The sequence below is a fragment of the Lithobates pipiens genome, unplaced genomic scaffold (assembly GCF_037356315.1).
Source record: "Lithobates pipiens isolate NorthernLeopardFrog02 unplaced genomic scaffold, aLitPip1_a1.2 Scaffold_13, whole genome shotgun sequence".
In the NCBI taxonomy this organism is placed as follows: domain Eukaryota; kingdom Metazoa; phylum Chordata; class Amphibia; order Anura; family Ranidae; genus Lithobates; species Lithobates pipiens.
The window spans coordinates 324,249,987-324,260,330 of NW_027507718.1; the positions used below are offsets into that span (position 1 = coordinate 324,249,987).

The 10,344-nt window shown below is 42.1% G+C and overlaps 1 protein-coding gene across 1 annotated transcript in view; it reads right to left on the bottom strand.

Moving 5' to 3' along the window:
* The window catches only part of CLGN (calmegin), a 104,217-nt gene extending 94,937 nt beyond the window's left edge, over window positions 1-9,280 (bottom strand). Inside the window, exon 1 of the mRNA XM_077476937.1 lies at window positions 9,115-9,280. The gene's annotated coding sequence lies outside the window, so the exon portion shown is untranslated. The remainder of the gene's footprint in view (window positions 1-9,114) is intronic.
* Between the last annotated feature and the right edge of the window lie 1,064 nt (window positions 9,281-10,344).

The following is a 10,344-nucleotide window of genomic DNA, read 5'->3' on the forward strand; positions in this document are numbered from 1 at the left end:
TGCATACATATTAAAGAGGGTTACAACAAACCTACATTTTTACAATCATGATATACATAGTTCACATTAATGAATAACCTTAGCTTATTTTAGCATTGCTGTGCCACATAGAGATAGGCTTACTGGTGCAGAACTGCTGACATGCTAATACTGCATAATATATCCATGAAAATGCTGGATTTTTTCATGGATTTTGTGTGTGTTCATATACTTGCCAGTAGAGCAGCAAAATTAATCGTCAAGAATCATTGTGATCTTGACTAAAGTGTTTCACAATTCTTTCTATGCAAAGAATTCTCTCTGCTCTTCTGAAGCCACAGCCTTCAAAAGAAAGGAAGGCAAAGAATGGGCAGTCTGCCAAGAATCAAAACATTCTTTATCAGTTGAACTTAAGTATAAACATTGTAACAATTTGTCAATGGAATAGACTTCGTGTGCAAGTATAAAAAGTCTGACCACTTAAAGTGGTTGTATAGTCAATTTTTTGAATTTTACCTACAGGAAAGCCTATAATAAGGCTTACCTGTAGGTAAAAAAAAAAATCTTCCCCTCGCAATGCGCTGCTGACTGCAGCGGCGCATGCGCACAGGGGATTCTCGGCTGAAAGTCCGTCACACGCCGGACCCTGCCGGGAAGAAATCTCCCGCGCGCATGCGTGACGATATCAAGGCTCCGGCCACTCACAGCGCCGGAGCCACGATACACGGAAGAAACGCAGAGGGGAACATGTCAGCTCCCTCGGCGTGGATCGGGCCAGATGACGGGGCCTCGTTCTAAGGTAAGTATTTCATAATGAGCTAGGAAACTGCCTGGAAACTTGAGATTGTCCATGGCAACCAAAAAGTGTCCCTTTATGTCAAAAGTGGTTTTAGACCAGCTAGAAAAGCGATAGTAAATTAGAACACTTGCAGAATTGAGCAATAGTGAATCGTGGGAAAATTCATTTTATTATTAGTATTTTTTTGAATTATTTATAGTTATTTATTATAATTTATGATTTTGTGTTTCAAACTTTATCATACTCGGGATGTTTACTAGACTCTTGTTTGGACAGATTTAAGTGTGTTATTACTAAGAATTACAGGCCTACAATATAAAACAATGTACCGCTTTGAGATTCAAAAATCTGACATAATCATACCATCAGGGAGGTTACAGTTTATGTGTGTGTAAAGGCAGGTGTCCCAATACTTTTGGTAATATAGTGTATATATCTAGGAGAGAGGAAGAAAATAAAATTGTATTGGAACATTATTCCAAATGACTCCAGTCTTTTAGACTGTAATCATTCATGTGCAAATGCAGCCATAAATTGCTCATGTATTCTACATACTGTAGTTCACACCACTAGATAATACAGATTTGATTTGGATTTATATTTTAACTATTTTTCATGACATGATATGAATGGGTGAATATATCTACTCTCCACTCACATGTCATTTTACATTATTGTTCACTACAATATAAGCTTTCATCTGGGTATTCCTCCAACGTTGCCCAGCAGCAGTCACCCACCTTGGGGGTTTGTACAACCAAGAACAACATTAAGCATCCTAGGGTGGTTACAGGAGAATGTTACAGTGCAGGTGTATGCCTTATGCAGTCACAGTTTCAGGAAATGTAATAAAAATACATAATACCGTCACTTAATATGCTTTATATATATATATATATATATATATATATATATATATATATACACTTTGGTGGAATTTCATTGTTACAACATTGTTAACATTTTTAAAGGTGAGCTAGGGAGATGTCCTAAACTTTAAAAGACAGGGTGGTCTGAGAAGAGGAGATGCCTGTACATAGCTCAGTGCCAACCATAGTTTGTGAGGAGACCCGTACAGCTGGCACCCCAGGCCAGGGGATGAAGCTCTAAAGGGCTGCTCTGTGGTTTTGCAAAGCATTGTTGAGATCAATCCCATCATCCAACTTTGCTTATGTGCAGGTCCAAGCTAAGACTGGCTATAGCCATAGAAAGTTGGTCTGAACATCCCTCAGCATGTCCCCTGACATTGCCTTAGAAGATCTGACTGGCAGGGCCTCCTTGAGGAGAAAAAAGTTAAATTTTTTACTAGGAGAAGTGCTTTCTCCCATTTTCTAACTGTGTGAGAGGGCCCCAATTATTTCCTTTTCTGTGTAGTCCAAAGACTGGCAGATGTCTTGCCACCTGTCATTCCCAGTGATGTCATCTCATCTTAACACTATGTCCATCCTAAGATGCTAATAGATCAGATCAATACTTTTAACAGTAGCTCCTACAAACTATTTTTAGCTGTATAGCAGTGCTACCCAAATTTATTATAATATTGTTGCACAAATTAGTTTGTCATCCATGGATGATTTTTTTTTTTTATGTCAGTACACTTTAAAAGTGCCTTGATAGAGGATGATCTCCTACAAATCTGGGTATCTAGGAACATAATACATATACCAGGGGCAGATTCAGAGTCTAGTCTCGGGAGGGGCACTGCCAGAAAATATGTTTTTTTTACAGGCAATTTATTGGGTAAATGGCTGGTGTTGGCGCTTCAATCATCCTGGCACCATGGTTGTTATGGTGTCAGGATGATTGAAATACATTATTTCTATTATTACATAAAATGAAATAGTTCAACTCACCATAATGTAGAACCAGTGGGAGCCCTGAGAGTGTCACTTGCCACCGTCGCCTGCCACCAGATGCGGCTTGTCACTTGCCACGTCAACTACCAGAAGTTGCAGATTGTCACTTGCCACACATTGTGGATTGTCACTTGCCACAAGTTGTGGATTGTCACTTACCACGTCGTCTGTCACCAGATGCGGATTGTTCCTTGTCACGCGTTGTGGATTGTCACGTCACCTGCCACACGCTGTGGATTGTCACTTGCAACGTCTCCTGCACCAGATGCAGATTGTCACTTGCCACATCACCTGCCACACATTGCGGATTGTCACTTGCCACCTAACCTTCCACATGTTGCGGATTGTCACTTGCCATGTAACCTACCACAAGTTGTGGATTGTCACTTTCCATGTAACCTACCACAAGTTGCGGATTGTCACTTGCCACGACGCCTGTCACAAGTTATGGATTGCCACTTGCCATGTCACATGCCACACGTTGCAGATTGTCACTTGCCTGCTACAAATGTCACTTGCTGTTTCACTTTCCTGCTAAGGTGGGGGTTATCACTTCCTGCGTCCCAGAGTGAAGTCAAGTAGCAGAGAGATGATGTAATCCCTCTGCCGCCTGCTGCTGCCTGCATATTGAAGGCAGAACTGCAGGGATGGCACTGTGCGGGGGAGCAGAGAGATAATATCAGAGATGATTGGCCAACTGCCCTCTCACCCACCCACCGAGCCACCTGCCCACTCACCCGCTGAGCTGCCAGTTCGGCACAGAAAATGAAAACAGGCCTCTGACCGTGGGCAGCCTCATATTTATCAATACCTCTCTTTCACACGTTTCACAGGGGCTTTGTCCATTCTGACTAGCAAGGGATCCATGAACAGATCCCCTAATTAGTTGGATCAGAACAGGACAGATGTTACTTTAGCCTGTTAATTTTTTTTTTTCTGCTTTTACAAACCTGAGCTTTGCAGACCCATGTTGGATCTATGGGCAACCTGATGAAAAAAGACTTGCATCCATTTACATCCAATTACATCTGAGCCTTCACGTGTGTGGAAAAAATCTGAACAGGATGCAGGCAGTTTCTAATTTTTTTTCCCCAGATCTAGACGGACTTGGAGGTAGTGCGCCAATTTATATCTGCCTAGCCATAGCCCTACATGGAGCTTCTGATCAGGTCTACCTGAATAACTGGCACAGACCTGACCATACAGGGGCCTTACTGTAAAAGCATGGATCATTTCAATAAGGCCTTATGCAGACTTTCCATCTGGTAGCAGAGTTTTGCAGAAAAAAAAACGCTTGACGTTTGTAAACTTGTGTAACGCGTTTAGGCGCCTAAAGCGATTGGGCGATAATACAGTTTAGTGGCAAGAATAATAATATACTCTGGCCAATTAAATGATTTAACACACAAGCACTAAATGCTAGTGCTTAGGCTGGCCATACATTAAACAATTTTCTTGTACAATTTTCCTTTAGATTAACCAAAGCCATATAACATGAGGTCAAACCTAAACTCTTTCAATTTGTATGCAATCAAGGAGGGCCTTGCACTACATAGTTGAAGGTCAATCATAAGGAACTTGAATAAGAAAATTGTATACATTATGGCCAGCTTTGTGTGCATCAAGCGTTTTTTCTGGCAAAACTCTGGTGCACTTTTGGATGCACTGGCTGTGTTTTTTAATTTTCTTCTGCTAAACACCCCTGCTCCTAAATGCCTATGTGTGCATTGACACATAGGCTAACATGCAAGGACGTTTAAAGGCAGGGACACCAAAGGTGGAGGAGGAGAAGGAGGAGAAGAGATAGGGGATGGATATCATAGTACATGATATGATTATTAGTGCATACTCACTGCAGGAGGGGATCAGGGAGGTGCAGCCAACAGGCAGAGCTCCAGGTATCCCAGTAACAGTAATGACAAACATGTCTCTGAACCTAAACCCTATTGAGCATCTGTGGGGTATACTCAAATGGAAGGTGGAGGAGCACACGGTCTCTAACATCCACCAGCTCCATGATGTCATCATGGATGAGTTGAAGAGGAGCCCAGTGGCAACCTGTGAAGCTCTGGTGAACTTCATGCCCAAGAGGGTTAAGGCAATGCTGGAAAATAATGGTGGTCACACAACATATTGACACTTTGGGCCCAATTTGGACATTTTCACTTAGAGGTCTACTCACTTTTGTTGCCAGCGGTTTAGACATTAATGGCTGTGTGTTGAGTTATTTTGAGGGGACAGCAAATTTACACTGTTATACAAGCTGTACACTCAGTACTTTACGTTGTAGCAAAGTGTCATTTCTTCAGTCTTGTAACATGAAAAGATATAATAAAATATTTACAAAAATGTGAGGGGTGTACTTACTTTTTTGAAATACTGTATTACAAGAGATGACCAGAGACTGTGGACATGCTACAGGAGATGACCAGAGACTGCGGACATATTACAGGAGATGACCAGAGACTGCGGACATATTACAGGAGATGACCAGAGACTGCGGACATATTACAGGAGATGACCAGAGACTGCAGACATATTACAGGAGATGACCAGAGACTGCAGACATATTACAGGAGATGACCAGAGACTGCAGACATATTACAGGAGATGGCCAGAGACTGCAGACATATTACAGGACATGGCCAGAGACTGCAGACATATTACAGGAGATTACCAGAGACTGCATACATATTACAGGAGATGACCAGAGACTGCGGACATGCTACAAGAGATGACCAGAGACTGCAGACATACTACACGAGATGATCAGAGACTGCAGACATTCTACAGGAGATGGTCAGAGAACTTTTAGCAATGCAAAGCTTTACAATTAAATAACACAGCTCAGAGTTTCAGAAGAGCAGTCAGGCATCCTATGGGAGGTAAGAACATACCTGGCCAGCCAGGCTCTCCATACACTTTCAGAGGTCCGGAGGCAGGGCTCCAACTTGGATCTCTGCCGCTCCCTCCTGAGCATGCAGGCTGCATGGGGTGGGGTCAGAGCATCAGTATATCTCCCGGCCCAACCCCCTCTCTATTGGTTGGGACATAAAGAGGTCCAGGGGTGGGGCTCCCACTCCAATTCCTGCTTTTACTGCAGCCACTCTCTCTCAAGCATACAGGCTGCATGGGGCAGGGTCAGAGCATCAGTGGAGCTCTCGTCTTGTCCCTGCCCCCTCTCAGCTGGCTATGGAACTTCAACACAGCCTCCAGTGTCCTCCGTGCAGCATGCGCTCTGCAATGCCATCATCAGGGCCCCCATTTGCGGGCAGCGAGGCGTCAAACGATAGCTGCTTTGTACCCCCCCAACAAAGATTGGGCCCAGGACAGCTGACCTGTTTGCCCCGTGTTAAAGATGGCCCTGCATAAAACCCAAATGTAAGAACAGGTTGTTCTGACTAGCAGGACTGAGCGATAGGGAATTTTTGTATTGGTTAGTACTTAGCAACACCTCTTCTGTAGGCATAAAGATATACATTTACTGGATCCAAAGACACATGTTTATGGGCACTGAATGTCTAGTAAATGCCATTTTATCCTACTTGAGGATTATTTACAAATGGAAAATGTTACAGCTGAAATTTAGCTATGACAATTTTTACAATGTCACAATCATCTAGCTTGGACCATTGTAAATATGCATGTGCCATACCTGTGGGATCCCAGTGGAAGCAGGAAATTATTGTAGTAAGCATCTAGTACAGTGATTGTTGCTGGCTTCTGGTTCCTGTGCCAAGTGACCGCTCTGTTACATAGTGAGCACAGGAGGTCACTCGGCACAGGCATCATTTAGAGAACACTTTGCATATTCTCAATTAATGCAATGCATTCTCTGATTGGATGAGGTGAAGAGGCAGGAGGGGGTGACATCATGATCTCCACCTCATCCAGTCACAGAACACTTTGCATTCATTGAGAAAATGCAGAGTGTTCTTTGAATCCCCGTGTGCACTAAGCAGCAGGGCAACTGGTCATCACGGGACCTGTAAGCCAATGGTGGTCTCTGCAGTAGCTGTGCCTACTACTGTGGTTTCCAGCTTCTAGGTGGATGACAAATACATACTTATATTGGTCCAAGCTAGATGAATTTAACTATGCAAAGGTAGCCAACCTGGAATTCAGCTTAAGTAACAGGGGCCAAGAGTTACAACACTCCGTGTAAAGTCTTCTTTTAAATTTACCAATCATATAGTGCGAAAGTCTAGTTAAAGTGCACCTTTGCCCAAATTACGGACATTGAATTTTTTATACATTGTTAACAAGAAGTAAAAGTGTTTTAAAGTAAGTCATCCCTTGTTTGGGGGTCGGATAGAAAATGAAAACAGGCCTCTGACTGTGGGGATCCTCTTCCTCCATATTTACCAATACCTCTTTTAGGCCCCTTTCACAGGGGCGTTGTCCATTCTGACTAGCAAGGGATCCATGAACAGATCACCTGATTAGTTAGATCAGAACAGGACAGATGTTACTTTGGCCTGTTCAGTTGTTGTTTTTTCTGGTTTTACAAACCTGAGCTTTCCAGAGCCATGTTGGATCTATGGGCAACCTGATGAAAAGGGACTTGTGTCTGTTTACAGCAGTGTTTCTCAATTCCAGTCCTCATGGCCCACTAACAGGTCATGTTTTCAGGATTTCCCTCAGATGAAACAGCTGTGGTAATTACTAAGGCAGTGAAACTGATCAAATCACCTGTGCAAAATAATGGAAAGCCTGAAAACATGACCTGTTAGTGGGCCATGAGGACTGGAATTGAGAAACACTGGTTTACAGCCAATTACATCTGAGCCTTCACGTTTAGGTGTGGAAAAAATCTGAAAAGCATGCAGGCGGTTTAAATTTTTTTCCCCAGATCTAGACAGATTTTGTCTGAAACTGGTGTTGCATACACTCGGTCAGACAAAGTTGTCGGAAAATCCGATAGTTCGGAACGCGATGATGTTATTTCGTTACGACGGGACTACGTTCAGGCAAGTAGCCAATAGCTTTGGTCTAGGAATTTGATCTAAGCATGCTTGGCACTTTGTCCGATCGGAATTCTCTACAAACGATCGGACAACGTCCGATCAGATCATGTTGTCGGAAAATTTTACAGCCCAGCTCTAAAACTTTGTCGGTCGGATATTCAGACGGAAACAGTCCGATGGAGCCCATACATGGTCAGATTATCCGACAACACGGTCCGAATGTCCGACCATGTGTACAAGGGCTTAGAGGTAGTGCGTCCATTTATATCTGCCTAGCCATTGACCTACATGGAGCTTCTGATCAGGTTAACCTGAAAAACTGACACAGACCTGACCGTACAGGGGCCTTACTGTAAAAGCATGGTTCATTTCAATAAGGCCTCATGCAGACTTTCCTCCTGGCAGCAGAGTTTTGCAGGAAAATATAACGCTTGACGTTTGTAAACGTGTGTAACGCGTTTAGGTGCGTAAAGCGATTGGCCGATAATACAGTTTAGTGGCAAGAATAATAATATACTCAGGCGAATGAAATGATATAACACACAAGCGCTAAATGCTAGCGCTTAGGCTGGCCATACATTATACAATTTTCTTGTACAATTTTCCTTTAAATTTGCCAAAGCCATATAATATGAGGTCACACCTAAACCCTTTCAATTTGTATGCAGGCAGGGAGGCCCTTGCACTACATAGTTGAAGGTCAATCATAAGGAACTTGAATAAGAAAATTGTATAAATTATGGCCAGCTTTGCGTATATCAAGCGTTTTTTTTTTCTGGCAAAACTCTGGTGCTCTTGGACGCACTGGCTGTGTTTTTTTCTTTACTACCACTAAATGCCCCTGCCCCTAAACGCCTATGTGTACATTGATACATAGGCTAACATGCAAGGGCGTTTAAAGGCAGGGGGAAAAAAAACGCCAAACGCCTCTAGGAGCAGCAGAAAAAACGTACAGCATGCAGGAGGCCTAAGAAATACATTTTGTAATACTATCACACTGCAAAAGTGAGAAGGAAAGTAAAACAATACAATGCGAGATAGTATCGGAGATCAAAGATGCATGTTTACTAAATAAATCAGATACAACAAATGACAGCATAAACACAATATGCACACTGAAACGTATTGTGTAATTCATTTACAAACATTTTGCTCGCTGGAAATAAACATATGATTAACATTGCTTGTTACAGCCTATGGACTTATTATTGTAGGCCTATGTCAAAGATTTACCATTATAATAAGCTACAGTTATTCATGGATATGTAAATGCCTTGCAAGAAATACAGATAGATAATCATTCCAGTCTTTAATAAATGAGATGACTGCTGATCCCAGCCAAGCTGAGTCAGTGGGTTCTATGGAGAGAGGAGGTGATGATTGGGAGCAGAGAGGGGAATGGTCCTTTTTTTAGGGGGGTGCAATGAGGAGGAGGAGGAGGAGGAGGAGAGGTAGGAGAAGAGCTAGGGGATGGATATCATAGTACAAGATGTGATCATCAGTATATACTCACTGCAGGAGAGGATCAGGGATGTGCAGCCAACATGCAAAGCTCCAGGTATCTCAGTAACAGTAATGACAGAGAGATGACAGGAGATTCAGCTTGTTCTATGTGCTGCCTGGAGATCTGCCTGTCTCTAATCCTCCTCCTCTGTGTCTGGGCGGGGGGATGGGTGTGCAAGAGGAGGAGACACACAATGACAGCATTTCTCTGCTGGGGGGCTTGATGTGTGATAGCATCCCTTCCAGCAGCAAGCGTGTAATTGTAATGCTATACAACAGCTGATTTCTTTTCTTTTCTTTTTTTTTGTTATGGCAATATGAGATTTGACTGTTTCAGTCTATGCGGGCAAGTGTGATCATGTGAAAAGAGATATTTGCTTTAATTTCCAGATCACAGATTACTTTTTTCCTTGCTTTGTATTGATTTATTCTTCCTCTTTTGTTTTATGCATTGGATATGCTTTGTGCAGCTCTTTATCTGCTGCATGCCAATATTGTTTGGTTGTTACTAGTATGGTAAATGCTTTATTTCATTTTTTTTACTATTTTTAAATAAACATAAAAATTGCACCAAGAAGCAGGAAAAAAATAGACATTTAAACAGTGTTTACTATTTGGAAAACAATAAGCAAGAAGAAAAATATGAAGAAACACCAGAGCGAACATTTTTTTTTTGTTGCTAAGAGCAATGGTGTAAATGAAAGGGATCAGCAGCATCAGGACCACCATTCTTTGGTCAAGGCAGGGAGACCCACAAGAAAAAAAAAGCATCATGAGTTTACATCCTTGGAAAATAAACAGCAACATTTGAGACCAAGCAAAAGCCAAAACATTTCTGCAGACTCATACTTCTCTGGTTACTGCACAGAATGATTCTGGGAATATGTACACTAGGTAGACTTTGAAGCTCATACTAGAAATTGAAAATAGAACATCGAACATGGACTTTTTAGGCATACCCCTACACAATATCAAATTTGACATTTTTTATTACAGCATTTAAGACAAAAAACAAACAATCAATGGAGTTGATTTACCAAAGGAAAATCCACTTTGCACTACAACTGCACTGTACTGTACTAAAAGAAAATCCACTTTGCACTGCAAGTGCACTTGGAAGTGCAGTCACTGTAGATCTGATGAGGACATTCAAGGAAAATAAAAAAAACTGTATTTTTGCTTGTACATGATTGGATGATGATTTCAGCTCTTCTCCTCAGATCTAAAGCGACTGCACTTC